The sequence below is a fragment of the Spermophilus citellus genome, assembly GCF_964194105.1.
Source record: "Spermophilus citellus genome assembly, chromosome: 2".
NCBI classification, from domain to species: Eukaryota; Metazoa; Chordata; class Mammalia; order Rodentia; family Sciuridae; genus Spermophilus; species Spermophilus citellus.
In genome coordinates this window covers 236,085,445-236,105,172 of record NC_138183.1, presented here as the reverse complement: position 1 = coordinate 236,105,172, position 19,728 = coordinate 236,085,445, and the positions used below count along the sequence as shown (strand labels likewise).

Genomic DNA, 19,728 nt, shown 5'->3' with positions numbered 1-19,728 from the left:
ACTTGTCCTTAGGCGATTCAGTCACCCTGTGAACATCGAGGAGTGCTCCTCCTCAAACCCAGATGGCACCACCTGCAACTCAGAGGCTGGGCTCCTAGGACCACCCCAGATAGACGAGGAGGCTCAATCAAACACAAGACAAAACCGGGCAGGGGAGGGTCACGGGCCTGAGGTGGACGAGGCCACGCCATTCCGCAGTGCACTGTTCTAAGGGACACTTTTTATTTTTTTTTTAAGTTGATGAAATACATTTCAAAAAATAGCTATGAAAAGTATGGTAAGTGCATAACCAGCAGCCCAGCCACTCATTACCCAATACCGTGCGCTGCTGGTAATTGTATGTTTGGTGCTTCCCACCGTCTGGCAGCGCGGTGGGTTGGTTTGCACCGCAAGCTCGTGAATAAGACGCTGTGCTATGTGACAGTCACCCGGCAAGAGGGAGTTTTTTGGCTTTTGTAATCCTGCGAGGCCTGTCTGTACATTCAGTTCTTTGTCGACCAAACGTCATGCAACCAACCGCTCAGTGACCCGAGTCTGGGAGGACGGCGGTCAGCAGGTTGGTGGCCACCAGGGCCTGGCCTACGGTGGCTGTGGCTGTGCCCCTTGTTCCACCGTCCGTCCGTCCTTCTCTGGCTCTGGGACGGGTGGCACGGCCACCACCCTGAGGCCTGCAAACCTGAGGCTTTTAAAGCAGACTCCGCAATAGAATCCGAAATTCAGTGGGGGGGGCAGTGTCCAGTTTCAAGTCGCCCTTTCAAAAAAGGTACAGAGACACAGTGGAGCGGACTTTAATAATATTCCATGTTGACTGTGTCCCAAGTGGACATTTAAACAGCCACCACCGTAATATTATTCCTGAGATGTAATGTTCCCCAGCGGGAGTCTCTAAAGGCCACGGGGTTCCTCGGCCCAGGCTCCACCCCACGTGGGCAGCCGTGGTTGGAGGCTCCAGGGTCCCCATATAGGATGGTGCCATTTCGACGGATCCTTCCCCTTCTCCTCCAGCAGCTTCCCGGTGTGGAGTGAGGAGCCCCCGGGACCAAAGCACCCGTGCCCACCTGGAGCCCCATGTCCCTTTTCTAAGCCAGATTCTAGAGACTAGGACCCCAGGAGCCCCGTCGGGTGCCTGTGAGACTGGCCAGGGCCTGGCCACCAGTGTGCGTGGGGCTTTGCTTGCGTCTGTTTCCATCTGACGACACCCAGCTCGGTGCCCAGGGATGACCCACTGGTACTGGGGCTTTGGCTGACAGCACTGTCACTAAAGTCCTCCTCAGCCTCTCGAGTGCGTGTCCTTAGCACCGCGTGGCCCGTGAGCATCGTGGGGAGCAGCCACTTCAAGCCGCAGAAGCCCAACAGAAAGAGCAAGAAACAGGGCGCTACGTCTGCTCAGGGGAGCCCGCTGCAGGGAGGGAGCTGAAGGGGGGGAGGCGTGGGGCCTGGGGGTGCACGCCACGTCTTCCGCAGGCCCCTCGAGGGTGCTCTGGTCAGAAAGTCTTACAGTCCAAGGCCTTTGCCGCTACAGCGCTCGTGACCTCGCACAAGATGTCAGCCACCTCCCTGGGGGACATGTGGCATTCTTCAGTTTAGAAACCACAGGCCTCGTGACCCCAAGAGCACACCCTGTAATTTGGAAGTCCCAGGACCTCAGCTCCACCCAGGGAACTGGCTGCCCTCCGTCCTCCAAAGCCCGGCTGCAGTAAACACCGCGGTCGGCTGTGTGCCCAGGAAGCCACGGGATCTCACCGTCACCGAGGATCCAGCCTCACCTGGAAGACGCTTGTGACCACGAGGCCACAGGCCACAGGGGCCCTGGCCTGGAGCTGGTCCCCGGGCTGCACTCTGGGTCAACACCACACTCCGGCATGATGGGGCCGTGGAGCCACATAAACAGATGCCTTTGATATTTTCATGGAATTTAAAATACAAACACGAGGCGAGGGCACCCCACCCTCCCCTTGCGGTCCCCGGGGCTGTAACCACAGGAGGCGCGGCCTGTCCCCGCCAAACATGCAGAAATGAATCCGCGCCGGGCACCGCGGGCGGAGGCCTCGTTCTCTACACCTTCGACTCTTGGCAGCGTCACCGCCTGCAGGAGAGAAATTGTGACAAATTAAAAATAACAGACACAGAACTTGGTCCCCGTCAGAGAAAGAGGCTGATCTCTCAGTTCACATCCCCGTCCCTCCCCGCCCAGGGTCTGCTGACCTCCCGGTGGTGCCTATCATCATCGCCAAGATTGACGCCGGGTCCTCATGTGGCACGTGTGTCCTCCGCACAGGGATGGACAAGGGCTGCCGTGGTGCTGGGCCACCGTCCTAGAAGAACAAGCCCCCACGGGGGCTGAGGTCCATCCCACCGCAGGGGACCATGTGAGCCAGGGCGGGCTCCACCTGCCCCTGGGGACCGGAAGTGGGCAGGAGGGCCAGCCCCGTCCCAAGAGTCAGGCGCAGGCCAGTGAGTCCCCATTGAGGGCTGTTTTGCATCCACTGGATGGACATTTTGTCATTCCCGGAGACGTTTTTGGGGACAGGGATGCTACCGGCGTCTAGGGGCAGAGGTCGAGGATGCTGCTCACTGTCCTGCAGAGCCCAGGACGGTCCCTAGCAGCTGGCAATCACGCTGCAGGACCCGATGGGGAGCCCTGCCCTAAGCCACGGAGGGCTCTGCTGCAGAGCTGGGGCCTTGGCGGCCACCATCAGGGGCCTGGCAAGGAGGTGTCCCTGCACAGGGGCCGCTCTGCGGTGACAGCGGACACTGAGCCGGGAGGTGGCTCTTCCAAGCCCATTCTAGTTAGGTCTCCAGGACCCCAGTATGTTAGGGCCTCCTCATTTCGGGTGACTTCCTTACGCCTCCCCCAACCCTGCCCACCCAGGGGGCTGCCTGCTGGCCTCCAGCCCGTCCCACGCTTCTGTCCTCTGGGATTTTTGTCCCTGCTTTTCCATTGGCCCCCCTCCTGCAGACCCCTCCATCTCCTGGGGGCCTGCCACCTCGATGCCACCTCCTCCGGGGCCTGCCCCAGTCCCTCTGAGGGTGTGGACCTCGTTTCACTTTCCAGCTGAGGACCAGAGGCCCAGAGAGGGTGAGCGACATGCCTCAGTCACCCAGCCAACGTTGACTCAGACACCAATGCCGCCCTTGGGGGCCACCCTACGTGCTACTGAGCTGTACCCCAGCCCAGGACCTGCTGCCGCCTAAGCCCCTGGCGCGTCCCTGCTCTCGAGGCAGGACGTTGGGGTCTGTATGACTGTGACTGCCCTGTTACAGACGAGGAATCGGGCTCCGAGAGGGCACACCACAGGCTCAAGGTCACACAGACAGGCTCGAGGTCACACAGCAGGGACAAGGCGAGGGCAGGTTCAGGACCAGGTCTGTGGCCTCCAAAGCAAGCCACGCTGTTTCAATAGTGACCAAGGGACCATCCCATCGGACCCAGCAGCCCACGCGAGCTCCCTCTGCGTCCCGGGTGCTGTGCTGGGTACTCCCACGATGGCTTACGGAGCCGTGGCCACCCTGGACACGGGGCCAGGACTCTGGGCCTCTGGGTGGATGAGCTCTGAAGGTCCTGGGCTGCTTCTATCCTGCCCACCAGGGCCTCCGGCCTCCCGGCTGCCCTCTGTCCCACATCAGGGACCCTGTGCCCACAGCCAGGCCCCCGCCCTGGAAGTCCTAGCAAGTGGCCCCGGCTGCCCGCCCAGGCCCAGCTGGTCTCTAATGAGCAGCTCAGGAAACAAAGGCAGCGGGCTCCGTGTCCAGGGCCCTGTGGCTGGGACAAAGACACAATGACCATCGTCCTCTGCTCTTTTGATGAAATAATTGGCTTCAATTAAGTGGGCAGGACGGCGGGCAGGACGGGCAGAGCGTGGGCAGAACGCGCCCGGGATGCAGATGCAGGTCCCGGAGGACAGCGGCGCCCGGCCAGCCCACCCACCCTCTCCTGGGTCCGTTTCTCCTCGTGCGACTGGGACAGCCAGAGGCCCAGAGGTCGGGGCTGGCGGGCTCAGGGCAGAGCCCCCGCCCAGTTCACCTTGGCCCAGGACCTGGACAGGGGCTGCGGCCATCTCAGCTGCGGCCCTTCCCAAAGCTGTCCAGGGTCCTGGAGCAGGGCCAGCCGGCCGTCCCAGGCCATCCCACCCAGGGCAGCAGCTCTGTGCTGTGTCCTGGGCCAGGTGTGTCTCTGGGCCCCGCTGTGACCCACTGTGGAAGGAGATGGTGACGGTGGCGGGGACAGTCACGTCTCTGTGCCGCGTGCCCCGCTGAGCTCTGAGCAGCAGGCAGAGGTGCCTTGGGGAGGGGACTGGAGGTCGGGGCCTGGGGTCGGGGGAAGGAGTCAGCACGGAGCCTCAGGGACTGTACACTGGGCAGCCACCAGGCCCCCGAGGCTTTTCGGTGGGCACTCTCTCAGGGTGAGGGACGGGGGAGCAAAGCTCACAAGGGCCGGGGGTGGGGCAAGTCAGGGTCCCAGGTCCTGAGCACCAGGGCCCTGCAGGGGACGGTCGTGGGTCACCTGGAGGAGGAGAGGAGGAAGCCAGGCGTGGGCAGAAGGGACAAGAGGGCTGGGGGCAGGGGCGGGGGCGGGGGGAAACAAGGGAGAGAATTGAACAACAGCAGAGGAGGTAGAGAGGGAAGATGGGAGGGGAGGGGAGGGGGGATAGTAGGGGATAGGAAAGGTAGCAGAATACAACAGTCACTAATATGCCATTATGTAAAAATGTGAGTGTGTAACTGATGTGATTCTGCAATCTGTATACGGGGTAAAAATGGGAGTTCATAACCCAATTGAGTCAAATGTATGAAAGATGATATATCATGAGCTTTGTAATGTTTTGAACAACCAATAAAAAAAAAAAGAGGGCTGGGGTCGGGGACCCAGAAGCATCCAGGGACTGCGATGCAGACAGGGCCTGGCTTCTGTCCCCTGCTGAGCTGCTGGCTGTGGTGTGGCATCCTTGACCCCTAGGAAGTGAGTGTGACAGAGAGGAGCCGCGGCCCTGGGCCCACCAGAGGAGGAGCAGAGCCACAGCAGGAGGCAGCAGGAAGCAGGACCACGGAGACCCTGCCAGTGTGGGAGCTGTGGCTGGGGTGAAGGCCAGTGACATGAGGCCTGAGAAGTGACACTGGATTTGGAGATATGGACCACAGGTGAGTGACCCTGACAAGAGTGCTGCTTAGTGGAGTCATGAGGATGAAAACCTGAGAGAGGCCAGGAGAGAGGCTAGGAGAGAGGCTGGGAAGAGAGGCCAGGAGAGAGACCAGGAGAGAGGCCAGGAGAGAGGCTGGGAAGAGAGGCCAGGAGAGAGGCTGGGAGAGAGGCCAGGAAAGAGGCTGAGAAGAGAAGCCAGGAGAGAGGCCAGGAGAGAGGCTAGAAGAGAGGCCAGGAGAGGGGCCAGGAGAGAGGCTGGGAGGAGAGGCCAGGAGAAAGACCAGGAGAGAGATCAGGAGAGAGGCCAGGAGAGAGGCTGGGAAGAGAGGCCAGAAGAGAGGCCAGGAGAGGGGACAGGAGAGAGGCTGGGAAGAGAGGCCAGGAGAGAAGCCAGGAGAGAAGCCAGGAGAGAGGCTAGGAGAGAGGCCAGCTGCTTTTCACAGTCGGGGTCTGGCTGCTCTGCAAGGGGATTTTGCTAGGAGAGGCAGCAGAGGAAGCAGGTGCGGGGGTGGCGTGAGGAGGTCCGTTGTACTTTGTTTGGTTTTAAGGCTGGAGAAATCAACATGGCCAGATGCCGGATGCCATCAAGGTTGGCCTGGGAAAGAAGGGAAGTGGGTGGTACCGGAAGGGAAGCGGGAAGCGCTGCTCGAGGCTTAAGTGGGTGAAAGGAGCTGGCATGTGAGGCTCCAGGGGAGGGCTGGCCTTGAATACGTGGAGGAAAGAAACAGGCCCAGAGAGGCAAGGTAGCTTGCCCAAGGTCACACAGCCAACCAGGAGCAGAGCAAGGACTGGACTCAGCGGTCTGAGGCTGGAGCCCAGTTCTGTCACCTCCAGATGCTAGGCCCTCACCTTCTTGGAACAGACGGACCATGAGGCCAGCTGGGATGTGGCGTGTCCCCCGGGGCTCCCCATGCCTGGCAGCGTGTGGCTCAGAGGGAGGCTGCCCGCTGTGGCACCAGGCACGACTGGGTCTCCCCCCCTGGTGTGCCCCCCCTTGCCACCCAGCCTGCCCTCAGCCTGTGGACACTGCGTGACCCAAGAGAGCACCAGAATTCCAGAGCTGGTGAGGACCCAAGAGTCCCCAGCTCCAGGGACAGAATCCCCAGGGCACATTGGGCTGGGCTGGTCCCACGGACTTCAACTGGACACTTGAGTTGGGAGCCAGGCCCCGGGCTGGGTCCTGCTGGGACGGAGGGGACCCAGGCGCGGCCCTGCCCTCGGTTTCCTTCTGCCAGAAGGAAGGAGGGCCCAGGTCCCCAGCCCCGGGTTGGGATGAGGTCCCAGGAGGGTGACCTGCCAAGACTGCCCTGTCCAGGGCAGGGGGAAGATGTGTGCCTCTCATTCCTGGTCTGGGCTTGGATGGTCACCGAGGGCCCTGCAGGGGACGTCGCCTGCAGTGTCAGGTGTGGCTTGGGGCTGGGGCTTCCCATCAGGTCTACCGGTCTCCTGGTTTTAGTCACACTGTCCCTGGCTGGCTGCCTTCTGCCCACGGCGGAGCGTAGAGGCACATTCCAGACCTGATGTCACGGCCAGGCGCGGTGCTGAGCACCTGTCATCCCAGCGACCCAGAGGCTGAGGCAGGAGGATCAGCAACTTGGTGAGGCCCTAAGCAACTCGGGGATGGTGGGGTGCACCTTCCACTGGGCACGGCCTGGGCAGAGCTCCTTGGCCTGGGGCATCCTAGCCAGGTCACCTCCTCACTCCCTGCAGCAAGAACACCCTGTCCTGCCCGCTGGGCGCCTGGGAGGACGCTCGGCAGCCGCTGGCCCTCACAGCTCGGCGTGCTGGCTGGGTCTGGGGTGGATTCCGTTTTCCAGGTGCTGGGAAGAGGACGGAAGATTGGGGACAGGCCTTGGAGGGGCAGGATCTCTCGGGCATCAGATGCCTGCTAGACCTTGACACCAACAGGCCCGGGGCGTCGGCAGGGCACCTCCTGCCCTCCGGTCCCGGTCCCAGCCGGCGGGAGGAGCCTGGCCTCCCCAGCGCAGTCCTGGGGCCGCCCGTGGGCCCAGAGCACCTTCCGTGCCTTTCCTTCTCGGGTCTCAGCTCCCTGAACTGCCACTCGGTGCCTGATGTCCCTTCCCCACAGTCCTGACACCTCACAGATCCCCAGGGGAGTGGCAGCGTCACCTGTGACTGGGGTCTCCACCAAGAGCTTTGGGTGGGCCCTCTCCTCCCCCGCCCCTCTGCACCCATGGGCCAGTGTCCCGGGCAGGCAGAGGGGTGTGGGTCAGGGGACACCGTGGCTGCCAGCCTAGCTCCCCCCTCGGAGGAGGTCCTCAGAGCCGACAGGGGGACTGGGCAGGAGGACGGTTCCCCGGGACACCCCATTCCCTCGTGGCCAGAGAACAGCGCAGACCCCCAACCCACCCGCCTCTCATTTCTCCCTGGAGACCACGGCCTGGGGGGGCCGCGGAGGCTGGGCCTCAACCTGGACTTGACTTCCTATACACCCAGGCGCCTCCCTCCTAACTGCTGCCTCCCTCTGGGCCTGGAAGGGGCGAGGGCTGGCCATGAGCCCTTCCCCAGCGGCTGACATTCCCTGAGGACAGCAGTTCCAGCCTCAGTTTAGAGATGCCACGGGACACACGCCCTGGAACATCATTCAGGCTTAAAAAGGCGGAGCCCATCACAGGGACACACCTGCGGGATCCCACTTCCCGAGGAACCTGGGGCACTAACTGCAGGAGACAGAAGGCAGAGGGGGGTGGCCGGGGCGGGGGCTGCCCAGGGGGTCGTTTCAGTTCAGCAAGACACAAAGAGCCCGGGAGGCGGACGCGGGAGGCGCAGCATGGTACCCAGCGGACACTGTGTGACGTCCTCAGAGAATGTCCTTCGCGTCACTCACTGCTCACTGACAGTGGTGGAGGTGGTAAATTTTATGTCAAATGCATTTTATCACAGTGTCACCCATGCACCCGTGGACCCCAGCCCTGCCCCGGAGCCCAAGGCCACCTGGGCCCTGTTTTCATCTGTTGTCCCCCCTCCCCTGGCCAACCTGGTGGGCCACAGCCCGGATCTCCAGGCCTCCTCAGCTGGTTGGCTTCAGTCAGTTCCCTTTTGTCACCAAGGAGCGAGCAGCACAGGCGGGGACGGGCTCCAGGGTTGCTATGGGAGGCTGATACTCACCTGCTAAAACGCCTTCCATGGCTCCCGCGGTCCGCCCCGGGCACCACCCCGACCCTCCCGGTCTTCTTGTTCAGTCACAGCTTCGGTGGCCCGCTCCGCACATTGCAGCTTATTCTGTCCGTTTCCTGCAGGTGTGGATGGTATTCACGCAGGACCGCCCTACCTGGCTGTGGGCGGCTGGGCCTCCGCCGGATCCCTGCTGACCAGGGACGTCTCCCACACAGACCCACGCACTGCCCCGCACTGCCCCAAAGGGCATCCCATCTCACCACAGGAGGCAACGCCCCCTCTGTCCTCCCAGCTGAGTGCCCGGCAGTCCCACCGGCTGGAGGGACTCTGCTTGGGACCTATCCCTGGCTCTGCCCGTCAGCCCCGACACACTCCTGTCCCTTGGTTAGCTCTCCAATTAGGGACCTGCACTCCAGCCTTTCTCTGGGGCCCTGCGGGACACGCGGCACCTCCCATCCCCTGGCGCCCAGCAGTGGACTCCCTGCTCCAGGTGAGGGAGGACCTGGGACAGAGGCTGCACATCCCTACGGTGCCCTGAGGCCTCGGCAGGGAGGCCACTATGAAAGGAAACCAGGCCCGACTGGGGGGGACCCAGCACCACATTATGGACAAGCAGACGCCCCTCCCTGGGGCCGCCTTTGTTCAGCCTGTCCCTCTTCCTGCACCAGACGGGCTCCTCACAGCGCCCTGCCCAGCTCTGTGTCCTGGGACCTCCTAGCAGGGGACAGTAATGGCCGTTACCTCTCTCTGAACATTTGATGTGGCCGGCTCTGCCGTGGGTGACCGTGTGGATCCAGGAACCGAGTCCCTGGGTTTGGGTCTGTCACTTGTGGAAGACTGGGCAAGTCCCCTCAACCAATCTGGGCCCCAAGGGACCTCATTTGCAAAGTGGGGACAAGAAAACCTCACTCATAGAATGGCCAGGGGGTCAAGGTTATGGCCAGAGAGGTTAAGACTCACTGAGGTAGGAGAGGATCTGGTTCCAGTCCAGATCTGGAGACCAGGGGACTTTTCTTACAGCGCGGCTACGGTGACCCAGTGCTGCGGGCTGGCGTCTCAGACAGCGGCAGTTTATTTCTCACTGTTCTGAAGGCTGCAAGTTCAAGATGAAGGTGCTGACTAATTTGGCAGCGGGTAAGTCTCTCCTCCTGGCTTGGAGACAGCCATGTCTTCATTGTGTTCTCACGTGGCCGAGGGAGGGGGGAAGAGAAAGAGAGAGAGAGAGAGAGAGAGAGAGAGAGATGAACAGTTCTGGTCTCTCCTCCTCTTCTCATAAGATCACTCATCCAGACATGGGGACCCAGCGTCACCCCATCTCAGCATCATGCCCCCGGGTCAGGGCTACAGCACACAAGTCTGGGGACCAGGCCTGCAGTTCACAACAGGACTGTTTCCTGGAGCTCGTGGCTAAGCGGTAGCCCTAATCTTTCTTCCAAATCGAGGTGCGGTTGGAACCCCCCTGGGAAAGGGCTTTGGCCACCCTCCAGGGGGGTCAGTGAGCCCTCCTGGGGACCTGGGTGCCTGTCCCTGCGGACTGGCTCCCCTTTCTCCTCATGGACTCGCTCTTTGCCAGCAGGACAGACCCGTTGTCAGCATGGGCTTTGACCCGGTGGGGACGTCAGGCTGCTGGGATCTGCGTGTTTCCAAAGATGCACCCCGAGGTCAACTCGTGCCCCTGAGGCCTGCGGGGTTAAACAGCAACCAGGTGTGAATGCCGGGAAAACATGAGGCAGGGACGTCCAGGGCCTTTTCACCCTGGGATCCTCGGCCCTTCAAGGTGCCTGTGGGGGGCGGGACTCTCGGGGGGCGGGGCTCTCGGGGGCGGGGCTCTGGGGGCGGGGCTCGCCCCATTTCCCGCGGAGCTCCTCCCGGGGCCCACGGTTCGCCTTTGCAGCACTGGCTTTGGGCACAGTTGCTCGAGCGCTTGGCACATTCCGCCCTCCTCCAGATGGACAGATTGCCTCTGCCAGATGGGGGCTTCCCTGAGGCTGGCTGCTCCCGCCTGGGAAGTCTCTGTTCCCTCCCTTGCCTGCTCCGGGAGGAGGCGTGAGTCACCGTCTTGAGCTGTGGGTGCCAGCTCTGGGTGCGGGAGGCGGGTGCTTGGCAGGGGACCCTGGTGGCTCCCTGGGTAGCAGCCCTCTGGAGGGTGCCCACCACCTCTGGGGGAAGACCCAGGTGGAGCCACGCTGCCAGAGTGTGTTGGTTGTGATCCTGTCGCTGTCATTAAAATCGGAAGTTCCCCGGGACCAGCTGGGGTCTGGGTGGCTTCTCCCCCCCCACCCTGCCCAGGCGGGAGGCTGGTAGCCACTCAGTAGGGGTCTCCTGAGTGGCTCTTGCCCAGAGTAGCCTCCTCATTAAGGCGCTGTCCCTGGCCACATCTGATGACCCTCCACCTGCCTGCGCCCTGCTGGGCCACGTGCTGTCAGCCTCCTGCCTGGGCCGGGACAGGGTCCAGGGGGAAGCCTGCCTGCTGGGCACAGCCTGTGACCAAAAGACCTGGCGGTAACAATTAAAGGACTATTGGGGAGCTCAGTGTCAGAGACCTTCGTCCATAGGAGGCCAGCTCTGTTCCTCATGGCCTGAGGTGACGCAGAACATCCGAGCAGAAGAGTGGGGTGGACGGAAGCAGCTCAGGACACCATGTGGGGAAGCAGAGAGGGAGAGAGAGGGAGAGACAGACAGCGCATGAGCGAGCTCAGTGGAGCAAGGACCAGACAGGTCCCCAAGGGCACACCCTCGATGACCCACCTCCCCCAGCCACACCCCGCCTGCCTTCAGTCACCCCAGTTGGCCCCCGGGTGGGGGTTAACTCCTGGCCTGGTCCAGGCCCTCGAACCCTGCCATTTCTCCTCGGAGCTTTCTTGCATTGTCTCACGCCTGAGCTTTGAGGGACATGTCACATGGAAGCCACAATGCCACAGGCACCTTCCAGGGAGAACCAGGCACTGCAGGGGTGGTGGGCGGGTCCCCGGAGCCCGGCTGCCACTAGTTGCTGACCCAGTGAGGGCGGGACAAGCAGGGGCTCTGCTGCTTCTGTGACAGCTGAGAGCAGTGCCCAGGGACACATCTGCAGCCCGGGGACCTGCTCCAATCCCTGTTCCCTGCTCACCAGCCGGTGACTTCAAGGTCTCTGATCCAAAGCTTCCCCATCTCATGAATGGGAGGCCGCCGTGGGAAGGAGATGAGGAAAGGCCGCAGGTCCTGGCCACCTCCGATCCTGTCCCCTGAGTCCCAGGCCCTTTCATGTGTAGTATCTCAGCAAACGCTCCGAGCAGCTTCGTGTGGGGATCAGCTCCACAGAGGTCCCATGGAGTGTCCAAGGTGGTCCAAGCATGGGCAGGGGCCTCGGGCACAGCCCTTGCTGCCCCCCACACTCATTTACACACTCACGCGCGCACACACACACACAGACTCATCAGGCGCCACTCAACTCCAGCAAGACTGTACCCAGGCCACACGGCCCTGGATGTCACCGGCACACATGGTAGCGAGAATGCCACATGTCACCAGCCCACGGCATAGCTAGAGGTGGCCCTTATGCGTATGGGACAGGCCAGCTGATTCAGCGAGGTGCTGGGAGCAGGACATCAATGGGGGGGGGGGGAACTGGGCTGCCCTCCTGGGAGAGTTCAGACCACTCTCTACCCTTCAAGTTTCTGCTCAAGACCTGGCTGCCCTACAGAGGTCCAGGCTGAAAGGTGACACGGAGAGAGAAGGGCTCAGCGTCACACCTACCCAGGCTAGACCAGCAGAGGAACTTCCAGTCAACTACAGAATTAGGAAAAGAGGAAATCATCCTGTGAAGCAACCGCGATTTGGGGTGGCTGGTTATGCTGCAAAAGTGCCTGAGCCACCGCTTGTGCCCTGGAGAGAGGAGAGCCGGGCAGTTTGTGACTGCCAGGAGAAGGATCTGGAGCCTGCAGCCCGGGGCTCTGGTCTGGTGTGACGGGGACACTGACCTGGGGTTTCTCAGTTGGAACCAGCACAGTCTCTAAATGGGGCGATTTCTCGGCTCTTTGCTCACACCCGGGCCACGGAGGCTGCTGAGGCCAGATCCCGGAAATCATCCGTCACGGGGCCAAACTGCAGCAGCTGAATGTTCTGCCGCCCTGGGTTTCTGTGATTGAAATTAATTCAGTTCCTGAAAAAGACGGGGGGCGGGGGGGACTGGGCATGTTGGGCAGGGAGACAGCTGTCCACAAAGGCTCCGAGACGTGCCAGCAAGAAGCCCGTGTCAGATACAAGTAAATAAGTTCCAGATTAACGAGGAGCTCATGCCAGCACGGGCTGAGATCTCCCGGAGGACTTGCTCAGCCCAGATAGCTCAGAGGTTCTGGTCCACACATCTGGGTGGGGCCCAACAGTGTGCTTTTCCGACAGATCCCTTCATGCCATTAATGCTGCTCTTCAAGTAGGTGCCACACTTTGAGAACCACTGGCCTGAAATTTAGGTTCCAAATAAATAGGAAGTTATTTTTCTCATCTTAGAGTATGTGATGGAGGAGGTAGTTCAGGCCTCAAAAATGCTATCGGGAGTCCAGAATCATCATCTGTCTTCTTGGACATTCTTAGCTTTTTGGTTTTTATCATGACGCTTGAGGTCTCATGGTCACAAAATAGCTGCTGTAGCTCCAAACCTCAAGTCTATTCTGAGGGTGAAGGCAGTAGTTAAGAAGCCTCCTGAGGTCTAGCTTCCAAGACCCACATAAGCTCACTTCTGCCAGATTCTCTTGGCAAAAGCAAGTCTCAGGCCAGTTTAGATTTGAGGAGATGAAAAAACAGACCCCATCCCTGAATGGGAGGCTCAACAGTCACCCTGCAAAGGGGTGGAGATGTTGGGATGGGAGGAATTGGCAGCCATTAAAAATCCTACCACAGCTACCTTTGGGTCCCAAATTATTCACCTTCTTTCCACAGCAAATTCTGTGAAATCTGTCCTCAAGCCTCTGTAATATGCCTCCAACTACAGCCCCAGGTTCAACGTCCAGTCTCACGTCTAGGTCAGGACTGGACATTGATGAGGCTTCCCTTCATCCAAGGACTTGAGGGCTCAGTGACAAGCTGTCTTAACCCTCAGGCTGAGTGCACCATGATGCGGTGACACGGGAAAGGAAGGTCATCAGTGACAATCGCTGGTCCCTAGCAATTCTGAAATCTGGCCAGGCCCCTCTGGTGGGGTCCCCGACTCTGGCCAGGCCCCTCTGGTGGAGTCCCCAACTCTGGGGACATGTTCCCTGCCTGGCTCTGCTCTTGGAGGCCCCCAGTCCATGGCTCTTCACTTCTCGCCTCCACCCACTGAGCCCCTGCCCTCTGAGATCCTTCTTTTCCATGAGAAATATTGGCAGCTGGTAGCTTTCTTGGTCTGATTCCTGCTTATGAAGGCATGGGCCCAGGGGACTCTCCATTCTGAACTGCCCGTCCTTTTGAATGCAAGCTAGTGATTCTCTTACCAATACAATTCCCTCAAACGTGATGGATTTCCCATGAATCACACGTGTAGCCACTCAGTGCCCTGAAATCCACACAATTCCTTGTGAAGACAGTTCTCTCTCCAGGTTAGTGGGATCCATAAATTCACTTGGTACTTGTTCTATTCTACCAGCTTCTTTGGGTGACAGCCTTGCTAGGTGTCCTGCCACCCCCCAGCCCATGTCACCCATTCTCCAGCCTCCAGGGGCAGTTTCCCCACAGTCCACCCAGTCCTCACTGTCTGTTCCTCAGGGCACAGCGTGGCTCCCAGAGCCAAGGCATAAGATTTGCTTCTGGTTAAAAAGCAGCCAGGTCCAGGCACCCATTTTTTGAGCTGTTGTCAACTACAGTTATACTGCCTTGCCACTTCGTATAAAGTGATCTAGGATTTCTCAAGTGGCTCCTCTGCTGTCCCTTGTGTTCACTGATACAGTGGCTTTCTGTGGATGGGTTGGTGGCCAGTGCTGGCTGTGGGCTGGGGTCCCGGCTGACCTCCACGTGGCCTCTCGTCCTTCCAAGGCTAGCCCGGGCTAGCTCAGGTACCAGAGGGCAGAGACGGAGCTGACAGGAGTGGGCAACGCACCCCTCCCTTCTGCCAGGTTCTATTGTCATAAGACCCCGCCTCTGGCTGAGCGGCTCAGCACTGCCACGTGGCTGTGCCCAAGCTGGGGTGGTGCCGACAGTCACCCCCAGGACCCTGGGCTGTCCCTGACTTTGCTTTGCTCCCCAGATGGCCCTCTGCTTCCTCTGGGAGCTCCTGATCTGAAGTCCGTTCTGTTTTCCTGTTTGGTGTAAATTGTTTAGTTGCAAAGAATGTTAACCTGCCCAGGAGAGCTCAGGTCAATCTGAGGAGGGTCCAGAGATCGTGCAAAGGAACACATCAGACTGGACCTCCAGGGACCTGAGCTGGGAAGGACCGAGACCCTCCCCGGCCCTCCGAGTGCTTCCCCCGCCTCCGCAGCCATGGGGCCTCTTCCACATGTCTCCTTTGTCTCTGGGGATCGACTTACTCTCATGCTGTGGTTTCTTCCCCTCCTATAATTTTGGTCTCAGACATGCAAGAGAGAGTCTGCAGTCGGAGAGGGGGGTGGGAAGGAAAAGCTGGCCACATTGATTGCCACAGGGACCCAGTTCTGCAGATCCTACAGAGCCAGGACCGCCCCCATCAACGAGAGACCTTGGGCCTCTAAGTTCTGACTTTTGTGAAAGAGAAGGGGTCTCTGGCCTGCAGTGGGCTGGCCGCCCACCCTTGGTGCCCCAGCTGCAGATGACAGGGCGGGCACCCCGTGGACAACCGTGGCTTCTCCTGTGGGCTGTGGGGGTGAGGTCCAGGGGCAGCTGGACTTTGGTCACGACTCACCCTGGGGTGCTGCGGCCTAAGACACTCGGGGTGTGTGGCCCGCCGCCCTCTTTCCCCCAGGCTGCCTCACCATGGCTCCTCATGGTGGGAGGGCCTCCGCCAGCGCGGGACGGGGCCTGTGCCCTGCTCTGTCCCTCATGCATGTGGTGGCCCTGGCTCATCTTCCCCAGCTGCCCTTCTTGGCCCACAGGGGGGAGGACCTGGCCTTAGAGATGCTGGAAACTCGAGGCTGGCCGGGCAGCCATGGCGATGAGAACACATGGCACCGTCTGCCCCGACTGCTCTAACGGCCGTCCCTGGCCTGGGGGTTGAGAGGAGAGGGCAGGACCCCGCAGGCCTGGGGCTCAGTCATGGCCTGGAGCCTCCTCGAAGCGGGCAGATGGACAGCGGCCTCCGAGGACCCACAGCTCCCAACACTGCAGCTGTCCAACCAGCCGTGGCCTGGCAGCAGGAGGGGGCCCGGCCTTCGCCTGGCTCTGTCTCCCACACAGGGTCCCACAGCCCCTCGACGGCCCCGGGGCCAGCTGGGCCCCGGTGGGCTCCACAGCCCGGCGTCCCTGGGCAGGGGATAGAAGACTCCCTGAATCCCGGGGACAGACGGCTCAGGGCGGTCTGTGATCCTGTCTCAGCCGTCGGTGTCATGGGAGCAGTCTGATGGGAGCACCCTGTGTGCCCACGGGGTCAGGGGGCCACGCGGGGGAATTCACATCTGTGACTTTGTTCCCAGGGAGCAGCCTGGCTGAGATCTGGAAGCTTCCGTGCAGTAGGAGGCAGATGGAGAGGAGGCTGAGCCTCTTGCCTGTGGCTTTGTGTTTGAGTGACCCAGGTAGCAGCTGGTGTCCATCTTGCCTCTAAGGACCAGAAGAGATCACCTTTCTGCCCTTGGCCCTAAACCCTACTGAAGTTCAAAGCCTCCTGCAATTTTTTTAAAAATTTAAATTTCAATTTGGTACTGAAGATTGAACCCAGAGGCACTTTAGCACTGAGCCACATCCCCAGCCCTTTTCACTTTTAATTCTGAGACAGGGCCTCCCTGAGTTGCTCAGGGCCTAAGTTGCTGAGGTTGGCCTTGAACTTGTGATCCTCCTGCCTCAGCCTCCGCTGGATTATAGGCATTGGACTCAGTGCCTGGTCAAAGCCGCCTGCATATTTGCTCATCCCCAGCAGGACAAGCGAAAGGGCTGTCACTCCCCTCCGGGAACAGCTCCCTGAGCGCTCCCTGCGCTGGGCACCTCTCTCTCAGCCTGAGGGAAATCTGCTCAATTTTCACACCAGGGACAGGGAGTGTCCCCGAGAAGCTCCCGGGTTCAGCAGCTTCCACTGTCATCATGGAGAACCCGAGGTGGCCCGGTCTCAGCAAGCTCGGCCACAGCTTCTCCGCGTCCCTCAGCAGGGGCTGAGGGCTGAGGTGGTCCTGATCTGGGCCCTGGAGCCAGCGCCCCCTTCAGATCCCGGCTTTGCAGCTGCTGGTACCCAGGCAGGTAGGAGGTGGGAAGCCACCGTCCCTGGAAATGGCTGCTAACATTCCCTGGAAGTCACTGTTTTGTTCCAGAGGATCTTACATGGAGCACCAAGACCAGGAGTCAGTCAGCCTGCTCTCTCTGGATGACCTGGAGGAAGCCGCTCATTACCGCCCTGAATTCTCCACCAGAGGGTGTCTGGCCGCCCTCTCTGAACCTGCCTTGTCTGCAGGAGCGGGACCTGGAGCTGAGCCCGGGAGACACAGACGTCTTTCCTGTGTGAATACGCGCACGGTGGGGGTGGGGTGTCCCCCAGCAAGAGCCCCTGGCCTGCTCCGTGGGAGAGCTCTCTGGGAAGGACCTGGTGCTCTTACCTGCTGCAAGGAGCAGAACTCTCTGCGCTCCTGTATCTCCTGGTTGCGCTCCAAGCTCTGCGCCCACCAGGGCTGCAAACCAGTGCAGACCCCTGAGCTTGGGGACACGGAGCACATCCCTTGCCTTTTAGTTTCTCTAGAAAAAGGGGATACCGATGGGCCCCGTATGGTTGTCCTGAAGCTGAGACAAATCAGAAGACGCAGTGACCGCAGGGCCGCCCCCACCCCCAGCGCCATGGGGACAGGCCCTCGCCCGTCCTTTAGCGAGATGTGGCTGTGGGTCCAGCCCCGTGGCCACCCTGGACTTCTACCGGTTTCCTGATTCTGATTCTCCAGACCCAGGAACTCTGGGAGAGAGACCGCACCTGGCGGAGGCTCCCCACGGCCATCCCCCTCCTGCGCTGGGACAGGATGTGCAGCTGGCCCGCAGCTGCCCTCCCACCCCCTTGTTCCTGGCGGCTGTTGACTCACCTGTGACAGTGGGTGGGCGCCCAAGTGGGGCATGCTCCTTCGGGGGGCCTCCCCTTCCCGTCCTCCCCTTGGTGCTGGAGGCAGGAGTGCGCCTGCCGGGACCACGAGGACTGGGGATCCACAAACCAAGGCCGGGAAACAGACAGCCCTGGTGCCAAGACCGCTGCCCAGGCGCTGAGGTCGGTGGCCGGGGCCTCGGCAGCGTTGACAGAGCCCACTAGGCCCCTCTGCCCTTCCGCCCTTCACTGTGTGGGAGCGCCACCACTGGCACCTGCAGCCCTGGCCAGACACTGCTAATGCCTTGACCTTGAACTTCCTGCAAAAAACTACCTTTCTCTCGTGTCTAGACGACCCTAAGTGACTCTGCTACAGAGGGCAGATGGGCAAGAAAATCGCCCTTAGGTTTGGACTAGGCACTGAGAAAGACGGCCATTTCCACCTGACTTGAGCCCTACTGCTCCTGGGCCATCTTTTTGGTAGCGTGGCACTTCCCGAGAGGGTTCCTCCGCTGCTCTGCCAGCCAGCGACCAAGTGCCCCATGGCTTCAGTGTGTTCTGTACGGAGCTCCCGCAGTCCCCGGGCACCGAGACCAGCACGTATGAGCTGTTGCTCCTCAGGGACGCCCCTGTCTCAGGGCCACCTCCCCCCGCTCTGGGCTCTGGCAGCGCTCGCAGGCTCCTGCCTTCCTCCCAGCACTTGTCAAAATACTTCTTTCCCAACAGAATCAAGTTCCTGGGATGAGTCCACGGGCTGGCTGTTAGGTTCATCAAAGCGCCTCGGCTCTGGTGACCTGCTCTGTTGGACCCGAGGGCCAGCGTTCGGTCCCTTTGATCTCTAAACAGAGAGCAGAATCCAGGGAACCTGAGACCTCCGCCCATGGAGGGAAGCTGCTGGGCCCAGTTCGGGGGGCCCCAAGCAGAGCCGGGGTCAGGGAGCAGATCAGAGGACACGGGTCTGGAAGGGCCCTGAGTGGCAGGCGGGGAGGGCAGGACCTTCGCTGGGTGGCACAGGGCAAGCCCAGGCCCCAGAGTCCTTGGGAAGTGAAGCTGGAGGAGGATCCGTGGAAGAGACCAGGAAGACCCCTGGCGGGAGCTCAGCCTCCACTGGGCTCAGGGCGGATGGGGGCTTGGGAGGTGCCAGGAAAGAGGGCTGTGGAAGTGGAGCTGGCAGGAACGGGAGGGGCTCACCAGGCTGGCCTGGACCAGGGGAGGCTGGCCCAGGGACCCAGGGGGTCCTCCCTGACGTCCAAGGCATCCTGGGAAGGCAGATGAGCCCTGGTCACCCAGCAGAAGGTGGCAGCAGTCTCTGGGAGGGACTGTAACCCTGTGTGAGGTGGGGAGGGGGCTGGGGGGTCCGCCTCTGGAGGAGGCAACTAGAGCTGGAAATTAAAACTGTGCCCTCAACCCCCAGACAGGATGTCCTCGGTGACTTGCGGCAGATGTCAGCGCAACCACGTGGGGCGAGCGGGACAGACTCCTCAGGAAGCTCCAGGCAGAGCGCGAGGCTCGGGAGCGATGGCGTTTCCAGGGCGCGCGGCGGGGGCGCGGCCCGGAGTCTCCACTGCCGCCAACTCTCAGGGACGGCGCCCGGCGCTGGAGACGCCACCTCCCCGCTCCCCGGCCCGGCCCTTCCCCTCCCCGTCGCCGCCCGCTGCCCGGCTGTTTCCTGCTCTGCTGAGGCTGTGACCCCAGAGAACACGGCCACCCGCCCGAAATAGCACGCGCACGTTAATGGACCGGGGCAGTGACGCACGCCGGCGGTTTCCAGGCATCCGAAGGTGTCACGCAGAGCTCAGGGTCCCCAGGGGCCGCTGGTGCCTTGTTCCTCTCTGGAGGAAGCTGGAGGGCCCCAAATGTCACCACCTGTGTCCGCAGCGCATTTCCATCCAGCACCTGCTGTGGCGCTGGGGCTGGTGGCTGGAGGAACACCACCTGACTGTCCGGGGCTGTCCTACCAGGGGCACGTCCTGCCCAGGGCTTTGGCACGTCCCGTTCCTGTTTTGTGCTCTAGTCTCGCACTCGGGGTGGCGCCTGGGGCTCCCACAACAGGCTCAAGGTGTCTGGGCTCTGGGGTCTTCCACTCAGATGTAGGACTGCTCCCATTTCTAGGAAGAAGGCCAACGTTCCACCCAGAGAAGCTGAGCTTGGAGGGTTATGGAGGAAAACTGCCATCAGGGAGAGTGGCGGGGGACCCAGAGGACCTGTGACCACTCACAGGCAGCAGGGCCAGCCTCTGGTCTGTGCCTTTCCCCGAGGGCTGGTTTCCAGGACGTGGAGGAACAAGGACTTAGGGATCAGGAAGCCGCCCCCTCCCTGG

At 61.2% G+C, this 19,728-nt stretch overlaps 1 long non-coding RNA gene across 1 annotated transcript; it reads right to left on the bottom strand.

The window, feature by feature from the left end:
* Positions 1 to 429: 429 nt before the first annotated feature.
* Positions 430 to 18,009, bottom strand: LOC308642826. Its single transcript, XR_014020651.1, has 4 exons — positions 17,413 to 18,009; positions 12,238 to 12,419; positions 2,206 to 2,315; positions 430 to 2,086 (listed from the first exon to the last, which is right to left on the bottom strand). It is a non-coding gene; the product is annotated as an uncharacterized lncRNA (long non-coding RNA).
* Positions 18,010 to 19,728: the final 1,719 nt, after the last annotated feature.